Consider the following 15,346-nt stretch of genomic DNA (forward strand, 5'->3'; position numbering starts at 1 on the left):
AAAAAAAAAAGAAGACATAAAAAGTCTAAATGAACTAATATCAGTCAATGAAATTGAAGAAGCAATAAAAAAACTACCAAGAAAGAAAATCCCCAGCCCTGATGGATTCACTGCTGAATTCTACAAGATGTTCAGAGAAGATCTAACGCTGCTACTTCTCAAACTCTTTAATGAAATTGAAAGGGAGGCAGTACTCCTACACTCATTCCTACAATCAAGCCAGAGTAGAATCCAACCAAAAAAGATAACTACAAACCAATTCCCCTAATGAGCATAGAGACAATAATTTTCAAGAAGATACAAACAAACAGAATACAGCAAATCATCAAGAAGTTTATGAGCCATGACTAGGTAAGAGTCACTCCAAGGATACAGAGATAGTTCAACATATTCAAATCAATAAATGTGATATACCATGTTAACAGAGCCAATTGCAAAATCCATATGATCATCTCAATAGATACAGCAAATGCATTTGATTAAGTCCAACACCAATTCATGATTTTAAAAAAATCCTACAGAAAATTGGAATAGTTGGTCTTTATCTCAATCTGATGAAAGCCATTATGACACACCAACAACCAACATCATACTAAGTGGTCAGAAAACTGAAAGGTTTCACTTTAAAATCAGGAACAAGGCATGGATTCTATTCAATGTAGTTCTGGAAGCATTAGACAGAACAATTAGACAAGAGGGAGAAATAAAAGGAATAAGGATAGGAAAGAAGCTAAATTATCATTATTTACAGGTGGCATGATACTTTGTTATGGAAAACAGGATACCAGACATTTTTAGATGGTGTAAGGAACCAAGCACGCACTCCCAGTGAGACAGAAAAAGCCTTTATTTGGCTAGCCTGGCTCAGAGAAGCTCACACTTTGTAACTTCTGAGCCCCAGAGACAGTACTACAAAGGCTTTTATAAAGTTTGTGGCAGGAAGAAATGAGTTCAAACAGAGACAGTTACTTAAAAATGACAGGTTTATAACTTCGGCCATCTGGTCAGACTCAGTCAGGTAGGGCGTCTAACCAAGAATGAGGGAGGGCACATCAAATTAGTGAGTGAAGTCCCCTGTGGTGGTGTGGGGGAAGGGAGGCCCTGGGCACTCACAAGTTAGGGAGTTGTGAAACTGGTCTATTATCACATCAAAGTGAAGCCCAGACAAGAGGAGGGAGCAGGGAATATGCTTGGCTTAGGGTAAAAACTGTTGAGATCCCACAAGACAGATGATTGCCCTTTAAAAAGGACCACTTTTTTTTTTAATTCAACTGAATGTAGAAGATACCAAATCTTCACCAAAAGACTCCTAGATTTAATAACCAAATTTAGTAGCATAGCTGTATACAAAATCAACAATCACAATCCAAAAAATGAAATGCTTAGGAATCAATCTAATGAAGGAAGTAAAATATCTCTACATTGAAGAACTACAGTACTCTGAAAAAGGAAATCAAGGAGGATGTCAGAAAATGGAAAGATATCCCTTGTTCTTTTTTTGGAAGAATCACTATAGTGAAAACGACCCTATTTCCAAAATTGTTATGCAGATTTAATGCAATCCCAATCATAATATCAGTAGTATATCTCAAAGAATCAGAGAAAATAATCCTAAAATTCATTTGGAACCAGAAGAGACCTAGAATAGCAAAAATAATTCTGCACAACAAAGAGAAGACAGGGGACATCATAATCCCTGTCTTGAAATTATACTACAAAGTTACTGTGATAAAAACAGCATGGTACTGGCAAAAAACCAAAACCAAACAAATAAAAACAGAGCTGAGAAGCAATGAAACAGATTAGATGATGCAGAAACAGCTCCAAACACACTTGGACACCTTACTCTTGACAAAGGAGTCAAATACCTTCATTGGAAGGAAGATAGCCTCTTCAATATGTGATGCTGGGAAACTGGTTTCCTACATGCTGAAGATTAAAACTCAAACTATATCTTTCACCATGTATTAAACTAAAATCAAAATGGATCAAAGATCTAAATATTAAAACAGAATTGCTAAATCTGCTGGTAGATATAATAAGTAGAACTCTTGAAGATATTGGTGTAGGCAAACACTTTATCAACAAAACTCCAACTGCACAGGAACTGTCACAAAGAATCAACAATTGGGATCTCACTATATTAAAAAGTTTTGTTCAGTAAAAGGAACCACCAACAGAATAAAGAGACAATCCACAGTGTGGGAAAAATATTTGCTATCTCTTCCTCAAATAAAGGATTAATCTCTCAAAAATATAATGAACTCAAAAAGTCAGACCCTCCCAAATTTAAAGACCCAATCCAAAAATGTGCATTTGAAATGAATAGGCAGTTCTAAGATGAGGAAGCACAAACAGCAAACATATGGGCATTTGAGAGATGCAAATTAAAACAATGCTGATATTCCACCTCACTACAGAAAGAATGGTTATTATCAAGAAGTCAACCAATAACAAATGCTGATGGGGCCGTGGGAAAAGAGGAACCCTTCTCCACTCTCAGCAGGAGTGTAGACTGGTTAAATCACTGTGGAAATCAGTGTGGAAGTTCCTCAAAAAACTAAAACTAGAGGTTTCATTTAACCCAGATATGCCCACTTTTGGTATCTTCCCTGTTATGGTTGATACATTGTGTCAACTTGGGGAGTCTAGAGGTTTGGCTAAGTAACTCAGCAGGAAGCCAGGATACTTACTTTGTATACATCCTGAGCCTGTGGAAGAGGAGGGCATGGAGCTTATGTGACAGCTACACGCCCCTTAGGTGGGGGTAGTCTGTTTACGATGTAAGGCAAAAAAGATGCTGCTTGCCGCCATTCACCCCTTTTTGCTCTGGCTGCTTTGCCGTTTGGCTGCCATTCCCCCATTTGATCTTGTTGCTTTGCTACCTTCTACCTCAGAGCCAGCCAAGTATGGACTGAAACCTCCACAAACTGTAAGCTAAATAAACCTTTCCTTCCTTCATTTTGGGTGTTGGGTATTTTGTCTCAGCAACGAGAGAAAAGTAACCAAGACATTCCCGAAAGAATTAAGAGCATCATATGACAGTGATATCTGAACATCCATGTTTATAGCAGCACAGTTTGTAATAGCTAAATATTGGAACCAACCCAAATGCCCATCAACTGATGAATGGCCAAAGATGTGGTTTTTATTTTTAATAGAATGGAGTACCACTCTGCCATAAAGAAGACTAAGCTTGACACATTTCTAGCTAAATGTATGTACCTTGAGACCACGCACAAGTGAAATACATCATTGTGTATACATAAATACTGCATTGTTTCTCTGTTGTGTGGTACCAAAAGCATAAATAAGGACCAAAATGTATAATACATATTGGGAAATGGTAAGAAAATGTTCAAATGAGAAAGGGAACAAGGGAGGAAGGAGGGCAAAAAGAAAGAAGGGACAAGAAATGAAAGAGAATAGAAGGAAAAAATAGAAATAAAGGTTTTATAAGTAAGAATGTGAAGAGGGGTTGAAAAGAGGTGGGTGAATGGGAATAAGAGAGGAGTCATGATATATCACATAAAGGTACAAATTCCTTATGATGAATGTTATCATTTTGTATATCTAGAATGTACCAATAAAAAAAGAAAAAAGAAAAGAGGAAAAACAGACCATCTACAAAAGAGAATACTAGCAACACTATCTAAAGTTCCCAAGTTCTTACAATCCTTGGTTACAAGTTACAAAAAAGCATGGAGGTGAGGGCTAAACTGGAGTAACAGACAAAAGTATCTCAGGACCGAGTGCTGGGCAGTTTGAGATCTCACCTCACTTCTCCCCTTTTTCATCAAACACCTTGTCCTTTGGGGACTTGCCAATTGCCGTAGCCTTTGTGGGTTGATCTGTCCTTGACTGAGAACATTTGGTTTTAGCGATGTAATGAGAATAACCACAAATGTCCATCACTTTTACAAATAATTTTAAAAAGAGTGAGGCAAGAATTGATAATGTCTTATGTAAAGGAAAAAAATTATCAGATTTTTTATTGTTTTGTTAACAAGTTCTGAAGTACTAGACACCATGTTTGAATAGTCTGATAAAAGTACATTGTGCTGAGATGGCTTGGTATTTCCTCTGTCCATGTGTATTTTGTTACATTAATCTCTCAGGAAGAATAATTGGCAATCATCACATCTATTTTTAACTAAAGGCAAACAGCTACAAAATTAAAAACAGATGTGGATCTGCACAATGTCTTATGTTGTGATATATAGAACATAAGAGCTTACAATACTGAAATCATCAATATTTACCTGTATCCTTGGCTTGTCTCTGACTGTAGACTTTGTCTGTAGTGGACATTTTTTAATAATTGCTACTCCAAACACCTAAAAATTCAGAATTTAGGGTATTTATCAAGTCTAGATATTTTGAGATGCTGATAGAGAAAAAGAGAGGGCGGCAGCAGGAAGCCGTCTGGTCAGAGACTTTATTCGTTCAAGGTGGTAGGGTGTATGAATGTGTGGACACAAATATTACTATAAAAAGGAAGGCATAAAGAAAGATCTGTTGCAGAAATTTTTATTAAGATATCAACTCATTTGGGAAATTCCCGATATACAGTATTTTTCTATTTTTGTCAGGAAATTCTTGAATGTTTATCCTTGTTTTCTAGGGCTTATCAATTTTAATTTTTTATTAGCCATCTCTAAATACAGAGCTTCTAAGAGGGCATTTTAAATGAGAATATCTATTAATATCTTTTTAAAAATTAAATACTTGTACAATTAAAAGAAACCAAGAAGATAAAAGGTCAGCCCAGTTTTAAAAGGAAAACAATAATGCGTTTTTATTTCTATGAATTAATTCCCAAAAGAGATAATTTTTGTTACTGTTGTTCCCTAGAAAGTAACTCAGTAGCATTTATTAAATCTCCAATTTATACTTTAAACAACACTTTCCCATGCACTTGTTAATAATTTATTCGTCAAGGTCTGGCTCCAATGCCACCTTTCTGCTGATTAGTTTCTTTCTGTTCTGTGGAACAGTATTGATTTTTTTCTGTGGATGTACATTTTTTTAATTGTACCCACTGGAAAGTTAGTTCTGTGAAACTTCTTCTGTTTTAATCACTAGTATAATGTCATGGCCAAGAGCAAGTATGCAAAGTGTAGTCTTTCTACTCATGGACCCGTTCATCAAGGTCACACAGGTACACCTTACTGAGAGTTACCCCCAACTCTGTTGAATCAGGAAGGCCCTCCTCAGGCATCCCCCACATCCCTCTGAGCTGCAGTGGGAGGTACCACAAGTATGCTCGAGAGGGTCCACCACATGAGGAAATGTAAGGGTTCATTTCATGTATCAACTACCACAGGCTATGGTGCCTAGATGTTTGAGGAAATTCCAGTGCAGATGTAGCTAGGAATATAATATTTAAATATGATTAACATTTATATCTGTTAGCTTTGAGTAGAGCAGAATATCTCCCATAATGTGGATGGGCCTCATCTTATGAGTAAAAGACCTTAAGAAGAAAAAAAAAATCCCAAAAGAAGAAGGACTTCTGCCTCTACTGTGCCTTTGAACTCAAAACTATGCTACCAACGATTCTCTGAGGAAGTCTGCATCCTGCTGGCCCACCCTATAGAATCTGAACTTGCCAACCCCACAGGCTCATGAGCTATTTCCTTAAAATAAATCTCTCTCCTTTTCCTCTATTGTTTCTATTTCTCTGGAGAACTTGACAGATACAGGAACGAAGGCAGGAGAGGAATTAATACCAGTGCTTTCACGCATTCACTGTTTTTCAAGTACTGTGACACAGAGCATTTTATATTTGCTCAGTTGCGTGGAGTATGTTGGCAGATAACTTGCTTGACTTGTGTTCATGTTCTGGTGCTTTGTGAACAGAACTAGTGAGCAATGAAACTGCTAAAGAGATAAACTGAAGAGATTTTTTAGCTAAAGAAATGTAGCTAAAGAGATTTTTAAAGCAAAGTGTTGACAATGTGGCTTTGCTCTTCCCACGTGATTACAGTAAAGTGCAAAAAGGAAGATATAATTTAAAGAGGGACTTGTTAAGCAAAAATGAAGCAGAACCTGAAGATTTGGAAATTTCATTAAGTCAGAAAAGGAAAATACATCAAGCCTTAAGATCTAATGAAGTTTACCCTAGGAAGGTTTTGAGTTACTTCATACCCTGTTCCAACTTCCTTGTTTCCCTCTCCTTTTCTGAACAGATATGCCCAGCATATTCCTGTTCTACCACTGTATTTTGTTCTGTTTTCTTTTGTTTTGAGATGGATCTTGCTATACTGCTCAGGCTGGCCTCAGACTTCTGTACCAGGTGATCCTTCCACCTCAGCCTCCCTAGGAGCTAGGACTACAGGTATGTATCACCATACCCAGCCTAGCATTGTATTCTGAAGCAAATAATTTGTTCAGTTTCAAAGTTTCACAACTGGAGAGGAATTTGGTTTCAGATTGAATGGTACTTCAACTCTCACCCATATCTGATTCTATTTAGATGAGATTTGGACTATAGATTTTAAACTTGATTCTGGAATGATTTGAGACTCTTGAGGTTACTTAGCTGAAATGTATGTATTTTGCATCTGAGGAGACTTTGGAAGAGCAGGCATGGAATTCTACAGACTAAATGCGTGTCTCCCCTAAATTCTTGTGGATACATTGTACAGACTAAGGCAGTGCTATTTTAAAAATGTTCTTTTGCTATGATAGCCATTAAAATCAAGTCTCAAAGCAAAATGAACCTAGTGCTGCTGAATCACAATATATCAAATCAAGAAATATTTGTCTATTCAATTACATTGCTCTTATATAAATGTGATTAGTTTTTAGGTTTTTGTAATAGCAAAGATTCTCCACAACTTGCAACATCTTTTTTTTTCAAGTTTTTTTTTTTACTTTAAAAAGAGTAGTAAATGAGAAACATCTTTAAAGTCATCTGAAATGTTGATTTCATTTTAAAGGATTTCCATTTATTTATATTTTATGCATGTTTGTACTATAGCAGTACAAGCAGTGCATTATGAGCTTTATAAATAAATACACATAGAATGGGCTATGTCTTTATAATGTTCCACCAGTCGGGATTTAGAGAGCTCCAGGTCAAATGCAGGCCAATGAGCATTCCACACAGGCCTCAGATTGAGTGACACCCATAGAGCTGCTCACTGAAAGATGATCTTTATTCATTTCCCTGTACTTTCAGGGTTTATTTCAATGGATAAAGTACTCACTGGATATTGAACTGTAAGCGACACAGAGGTAAAAGCTAAGGGGTAGTGAAATGATGAAGGGTAAGTTAAAAGTTCAGTTTTTTGTATCATTAAGACAGTTAGGGAGAATGTGGAAAAAATAAAGACAACTAATAAAACTCCAAACTGCATGTTGATTTGAGGTAATGAATGACAGTGTCACCTTGTCTTCAGATCACTTATCTCATTATGAGCTCAGTTGTTATGCTGAATCAGTGGTTTCATTTTATTGAATGGATTCATAATGCTAAGAGGAATCCCCTTGGAAACAGTACCAGCAGTATGCATATGTGTTAGAAAACTTGACTAATGTTAAAGGAGAATTTCTAACATAAAACCTTTAATACTTCTTCTTCTTAAGCAGATTGTTTCTAGCTTGTAAGGGAATGCTTATCAAAAAAGTTGGATAGGATCCAAAATTATAAACCTGCCTAAATGCCAATGTGTCATTAATACAAGAAAGTTCTTTTTAAAAAAATTAGAATTGCAACAGTGTAGAAATTCCCCAACTGTAATATGTAATGTTCTGCTCCAGAAGAGGCTCTGAGAGACAGTAGGAAAGAATGGTTATTCTCTGCCATATTTATGATATATTTATGCATGAACTGTCTCCAAATATTTTTGAATGTATTCATATTATCAGCTGGGACTGCTGGTTGAGGATAGTGAAAGCCATATATTTATTATTTTTGTCCCAAATGCATTGTACATACATTTTAAGGAATGAACTCTTCTAGCAAAAAACACAGTTGTGAAAAAGTGAAGTAGTGAAAAGAATGTGAACTTTAAAGCCAGAGTAATGTGAATTTAAATTCTAGTCTCATCACTTACCTGCCTTGAAATCTTGGCCATGTTGTCTAACCTTTGTGAATCTAAGTATTTTTGTGCTGATAAAAACTCTGCTGTCTTATTGTCTTGTTGGGTTTTGTTTTGTCTCTGAATGAAAGCTCACAGAGGAAGTGACCTCATTTCATGTAAAATTTTAACTACCAAGCACAGTCTAACCTGTATGTTTTTCTTTATGACCTTTAGCATTTACTTATTTTGTTTGCTGCCCATCTTTTTGACTGTATTTATATTACAGTGGTGCAGTCAATTTGGGAAACAGTGTGGCTCTTCTGTAAATAAACGGTTACCCTTTCACCTAGTGATTCTGCTTTGTGAGAAGTCAAATTATTTGTCCACATAAAACTTATACTTGAATGTTCACCACAGTATTATTCATAACAGCCAAAAAAATGGGAACAACTTAAATGCACATTGATTGATAAATAAAGCATTGCTGATCCATGAAATGGAATATTATTAAATCATAAAAGAAATGAAGCACTGGTACATGTTACAACATGGATAAGCCAGTCACAAAAGGCCACATATTTTATGATTCTGTTTTTTACAAAATGTTCAGAAAAGGGAGAACCTTAGAGGCATAAGTACACTGGTGATTGTTTAGATGTGGGGGGATGAGGACTATAGAAGTCATAATTAAACGGTGGAGAGTTTGCTTTTGAGGTGATGAAACTGTTCCAAAGATTGTGGTGAGTGTTACACATTACTTGTGAATATATAAAAATATTGAGTAAACTGTCTATATGTGAGTTTTATCCCAATAAAGTTATTAAAGCTATATGTTCTGCTGATTTTATTATAATGTGTAGTAAGTTTAAAACATACATGCTCTTTTCTGTAAGGCTTGGGATTTGGTTAGTCCTAGAAAAACCAAATTAACTCTATGTCATGATAGTTTAATAAGTCATATAAATTATTCTTTCAGCAAAATGTTTAAGATCATAAAAATGTAAACATTTGCTACATATGCTTGACTACATTAAATTGTAATAATTATATTTTAAAGGGATTATATTTATAAACTTTAAACACTGTTGCAAATAATTTCAACTTAATTATTACACTTTATTATACTTTCTGTCTAAATTTTAATATCAGTAGGTATGACTGAAATGTATATTAAATACTGAAACTTTGAAAAAATTTATTACAGTAAGAGACACATTGCCATTAATGCCCTTCAAAATACTCCCCTTAATTTAAACACACTTACCCTTCCTCTTGCCAATTTCTGAAGTCCTCTTTTATGAGCATCCTTAGTTGTGCTGCTGTGGCTGCTTGATGTCTTGAATCAACTCAAACTGTTTACCTTTCATGGTCATTGGACTAAGAGGAAGAGCCAGAGTTACACAGAGCCAGATATGGTGAATGAAGTGGGTGAGGTCACACTGTAATATTAGATCCTTAGAGCTTAGCGTAATGTTAATTGAATTTATGAACTTTGGCTCCAAAACCTTTTGTGGACAATTTTTAAGAGGTTAAAATTTACAAGCCTAGAAGTTACAAAATCAATACGAGCAATATATAATTGATCTTTCCAAAGTTCCAATCTACATACATTAATGATAGTTAAAATAGCCAAAAAACAAATTTAAAAGTTTTTAAATTTTGATATCATTTATATGTATTTGTATAGGCTTAAATTTACACAGGTGAAAACAAACTATGAGTAAAAAAGACAAAAAACTAAGAATTGAGGGGAAAATGTTCTTTAATAAACATTCTCCTCTTTTTAAACCAACAACAACAAAAATGTCTTCTTTGTTATGACTTTTATAGAGAACAGAATTTCCTTATCTTATATAGGGATAATTTCCTGAGGGGCTTCTCAGTCTCGTGCTTTTGTATTGAGTCTGTCATTCTTTTTTGATCAAAATATTTTATTTCTTAAAAACTTTAAATTCTATAAATTGTTGCTTACTACTGAATTTAATATATTATTTCTGATTTTTATAGTTGACTTTATAACTATTTTGTCTTTAGACACAAATGAATTGTTTATATATTAATACTATCAATATGTCTTTAACAATTATGTTTGCTATTGCTTTCCCCATATATAGGCTGCAAATACCGCTTAATGAAAATGTTAAATTACTGCAGAGATAAAAAAGTGTTATATCAGTTTATCTAAGCCCCCTTGAGGTTTTGCTGGAAGCTTCTGCAACACATTAAAGATGTATTTTAAACTTTGTAATATGGGTTATACTTCAAATGACAAGAGTATGTGTATGTTCTTATATTTTCAGTTAGTGTAATATAATGGTGAGAACCAAGTTATCCTATCAGTTTGATACTACAGTGGGGAAGGAACTATTTAAAATCAAAAAGCATTTTGGGTGTGATGGCACATGCCTGTAATTCTAGCATTCGAGAGGCTGAGCAGGGGGATTGTCATGAATTCCAGGCTAGGTGGGCTACATAAGTGAGTTCAAGGCCAGCCTGCACTACATAGTGATACTCTGCCTAAAAACAAAAACAAGAACACAAAAAGCAATAACAAAAATAAAAAGGGACAACCTCTCTAGGTTGATTACATATAGATTAAATGTTATAAATATAAAAATATTTCTGTTTTCAGGACACTTAAAAATCACACATAGTAGTAGAGGATTCTATTTTCCTAATTAGAATAATTCTGACTAATGTACTGGCCAGAACCATTCAGTTGTGTCTCAGTAAGTGGTTTGTGCTCTTCCCTTACATTTGCCCAAGATACCTCCTACAAACCACAAATCAGAAGTTCTTAAAATTGCAAAAGATGTCTGGCAAAAAACTACTATTTGACTCCTCAGGAAAATGAATTCATGGATTCCTGATTTGCCAAAATGAAGCTGTCATTATTACTGCAAGGAGAACTGGCATCTTCATAAAGACAGAATTAAAGCTTTCACAATCCTTGCATTCAGAAGTGGCCAACCTCAAAGTAGTTGTCTCCTAAGCTAAGGTGTCAAGACAAGAATTAGTTACTTAGGACTAAAGATAAATTTCACAATGAATACTGTTTTTATATGTAATGGGTGTCTAGCCACTGTCCTCAGCACTGGGACAAAAATACCTGACACCTACAACTCAGAGGAGGAGGCACTTATTTTGGCTCACAGTTTCAAAAGTTTCAGTCCATGGTCAGGAGGCTATGCTGCAGAAACAGCAAGGTAGAAGGGTCTGCCTTCCGGGAAAGGTGTCATGTCAACTGAGAAACAGAAAAGAAAGGAGAAGAACTAGTGTGATCTGCAATTCCAGGACACACCTCTTCCTACCGGGCCCACTTTCTAAATGTTCAGAGCACATTTAGCTCTAAATCCAGCAGTGGACCGATCTACCAATAAATATATTCCTTTCATGATCCAATCACCTTTCAAACATATGAGACTATGGGGGTATACTGTAGCAAAGGTATGTTAAAATTTAGTTTATTCTTCTTTTTTTGAATTTTATTTTAAAGAGAGTAGTAAATGAGACACAAACAAACAAAAAATAGAACAATAGCAGCATACCAGTATCATGAACATAAGCAAATCAAATCAAGAACATTCAAAGTGATACAGGGTCTCAAGATAAGTTAAATCAAATCAACAGTGGTTGTTACATTAAATATCTCTATCCTCAACTATGTTGCTCAGATTACCAGACGTAAGAATGAAAAACTGTTCAAACCATCAAAGAGAATAAGAAAATAATTATAAGATAAAATATTAGAGATAATACAGAGTTTCACTAGACAAGATGGTAGGAATTCACCAAGGAAATTCCATTGCATATTATTACCTTCAAATCAGCTGCCCAGATTACCAGACACAAGCATGCAAAATTCATTAGAACATAAAAAATTTTAAGCGTTAACTGTTCCTTTCAATATACCGTCAGACATCAGCAATAAAGTTATCACACCTATTCATATATATACTTATATTCTGCCTTCCTTCTTTCTTTTTTCATCCTTCCCTCATCCAAGTCATTCCTTCCTTTGAGTAGTTTCTTTCACTTTTCTATCATCTATTATACATTTTGAGTTTTACCTATTCTTTCAGGTTCCTACACCAAGGAGACAATGTGATGTTTACACATGTGGGCCTGATTTATTTCACTTATGAGTATGGTCTCTAGTTACATCCATTTACCTATAAAAGCCTCGAGTTTATCTTTTTTATAGCTGAGCAATACTTCATTGTATAAAAATACCCCTGATTTTATACACTCCGCCTTGGATGGGCATCTGGGTTGCTTCCAAAATGTAGCTATAACAAATTGTGCTGCTATAAACATGGGTGCACATATAATGCTGTGGTATGATGTCTAATTCTTCTGGGAAAATACACAAAAGGGAAATAGCTGAGTTAAATTGGATTTCCAATCCTAGTTTTGTGAGGCATCTCCGAACTGATTTTCACAGTGGTTTTACCAGTCTACACTCCCACCAGCACTGGAGGAGGGTTCCTTTCTCCCCACAGCCTCTCCAGCATTTTTTATTGGTTGATTTCTTTATGATAGCCACTCTTTCTGGGGTAAGATGGAAATGAAGATTTGCCATCTTCATCTCAGATGCCCACTTTTGGAATGGGTCTTTGAACTTGAGGGGCCTGATTTCTTTAAATTCTTTATATGTCTTAGAGAGAAGTCATTTGTCTGAGAGGCAGCTGGCTAAATTTTTTTCCCAATTTGTGGATTTTCTTTTTACTCTATTGGTGATTTCTTTAGATGTGCAAAAACTTTTCAATAAGATGAGATCCCAGTTTTTGATTGTTTGAAGTATTTCCTGTGCAAATTGTTTTCTGTTCATGAACTCTCTGCCCATCCCAAAGCCTTCAAGATTTTTACCTACTTTCTCTTCCCATAAATTTAGTGTTTCTGTTTTAATATTTAGACCTTTGATCTATTTTGACTTCAATTTAGTACATGGTGAAAGACATGGGTCTAGTTTTAGTCTTCAGCATGTGGAAAGCCAGTTTTTCCAGCACCATCTATTAAAGAGGCTATCTTTCTTCCATTGAACATGTTTGGCCCTCTTGTCAAAGATAAGGTGACTGAGTGTGTTTGTAGTTGTATCTGTATCTTTTAATCTGTTCCATTGATCATCAGGTCTTTTTTTGTGCCAGTACCATGCTGATTTTATCACAGTGCTTTGTAATATAATTTCAAGCCAGGAATTGTGGTACCTCCTGCCTTTCCTTGGTTTTCCGGGGTTGTTTTTGCTATTCTAGGCCTCTTCTGGTTCCAGATGAACTTTAGGAGTTTTTTCTCTAGATCTGTGAGGTATACTAATGGTATTTTAATTGGGATTGCATTGAATCTGTACTACAATTTTGGGAGTATGGCCATTTTCACAGTGTTGGCTCTTCCTATCCCTGAGCAAGGAATGTTTTTCCATTTATTGAAATACTCTTTGATCTCTTTTTTCAGAGTACTGTGGTTCTCACTGAATAGATCTTTTACTTCTTTTGTTAGATTGATTCCTAAGTATTTCATCTTTTTAGATGCTATTGTGAAAGGTGTGGTTTCCCTAATTTCTCTCTCAGTCTATTTGTTACTTGTGTACAGGAATGCTATTGATTTTTGGGTGTTAACTTTGTATCCAGCTATGCTACTGAATTTGGTTATTAAATCCACGAGCCTTTTGGTGGAGTTTTGGGGGTCTTCTATGTAGAGTACCATGTCATCTGAGAATAATAATAATTTCACTTCTTCCTTTCCTATCCTTATTCCTTTTATCTCTCTCTCTCTTGTCTAATTACCCTAGCTAATATTTCCAGAACTATATTGTAGGAGTGGTGACAGTGGACATCCTTGTCTTGTTCCTGATTTTAAAGTGAAAGCTTTCAATTTTTGATCATTTAGTGTGATGTTAGCTATTGGTTTATCATAGATGGCTTTGATCAGGTTGAGGTAAAGGCCATCTATTCCTATTTTCTGTAGGGTTTTCATCATGGATGACTGTTGGACTTTATTGAAGGCTTTTTCTGCACTGATGGAGATGATTATGTGATTTTTGTTCTTGGCTCTATTGACATCGTGTATTACATTGATTGATTTGCATATATTGAACCATATCTGCATTCTTGGGATGAATCCCACTTGGTCATGGTGTATAATCCACTTGATGATTTGTTGTATTCTGTTTGTTAGTATTTTATTGAGAATTTTTGCATCAATATTCATTAGGAAGATTGGCCTGTAGTCCTCTCTTTGGGTTGGGTCTTTCTGGTTTTGGGATAAGAATAATACTTTCCTCCAGGAATGAGTTGGGGAGAATTCCTTCTTTCTCAATTCCAGTAAAAAGTTTTAGAAGAATTGATGTTACATCTTCTCTAAATTTCTTGTAGAATTCAGCTGTGAATCCATCAGGACCTGGACTGTTCTGCATTGGCAAGTTTTTTTTTTATTACATTCTCAATTTTACTGGCTGATATTGAGTTATTCAGGATTTTTATATCTTCTTCATTCAGCTTTAGTAATTCATATATATCTAGAAATTTGTCTATTTACTCTGTGTTTTCCATCCTATGAGAGTAAAGATTTTCAAAATAGGTATCGATGATCTTCTGAATTTCTACAGGATCTATACTGGTTTCACCCTTTTCATTCCTTATTGCATGTATTTCAGTTTTTCTTCTTTCCTTTTTTTGATAGGTTTGGCTAGGGGGTTATCTATTTTATTTATTCTTTCAGAGAACCAACTCTGATTCATTAATTCTTTGTATCTTTTTTTAATCTCCATTGCATTAATTTCTGCCCTGAGCTTTATAATTTCCTGACTTGTTTGGGCTTTGGATTTGACATGCTATTATTTTTTTAGAGGTTTGAGGTGGAACATAAGATTATTTATCTGTCCTCATCAGTTTTCCTGAGGTGGGAATTCACCACTATAAATTTCCCTCAGAAGACTGCTTTCATTGTGTTCCACAGGTTCCTGTAAATTTTATCTACATTTTTGTTTCATTGTAAATAGTGTTTAATTTCTACTTTGACTTCATCTGTGACCCACTGGTTGTTTGGGATGATGTTATTTAATTTCCAACTGTTTATGGAGTCTTTGTGATTTCTTTTGTCATCAGTTTCCAATTTCATTGCACTATGGTCCAATAGCATTCATGGAATTATTTCAATTCCTTTGCATTTACTTAAACATGTTCTATGTACTAGCATATGGTCTTTTTTAGAGAACATTGGATCTGCAGCTGAGAGAAAGTGTATTCTGGTGATATTGTATGGGACACTCTGTGAAGGTCTACTAAGTCCATATGTTTACATGTTTGGTTAAGTTCTGT

General features: G+C 35.1%; 2 long non-coding RNA genes across 4 annotated transcripts in view; one reads left to right on the forward strand and one right to left on the reverse strand.

Annotated features, from left to right (window-relative positions):
• The window catches only part of LOC102024533, a 38,204-nt gene extending 28,823 nt beyond the window's left edge, over positions 1-9,381 (reverse strand). Inside the window, exon 1 of the long non-coding RNA XR_259733.2 lies at positions 9,295-9,381. This is a non-coding gene — a long non-coding RNA (uncharacterized LOC102024533). The remainder of the gene's footprint in view (positions 1-9,294) is intronic.
• The window catches only part of LOC106147087, a 108,401-nt gene continuing 99,353 nt past the window's right edge, over positions 6,299-15,346 (forward strand). For 2 of the 3 annotated variants that reach the window (XR_001231823.1, XR_001231826.1), the window contains exon 1: positions 7,196-7,274. This is a non-coding gene — a long non-coding RNA (uncharacterized LOC106147087). Of the gene's footprint in view, positions 6,341-7,195; positions 7,275-15,346 lie in introns of those variants that run through there. The other variant, XR_001231824.1, reaches the window with a different exon arrangement.

This window comes from Chinchilla lanigera, unplaced genomic scaffold (genome assembly GCF_000276665.1).
Source record: "Chinchilla lanigera isolate Chin_1 unplaced genomic scaffold, ChiLan1.0 scaffold00007, whole genome shotgun sequence".
NCBI classification, from domain to species: Eukaryota; Metazoa; Chordata; class Mammalia; order Rodentia; family Chinchillidae; genus Chinchilla; species Chinchilla lanigera.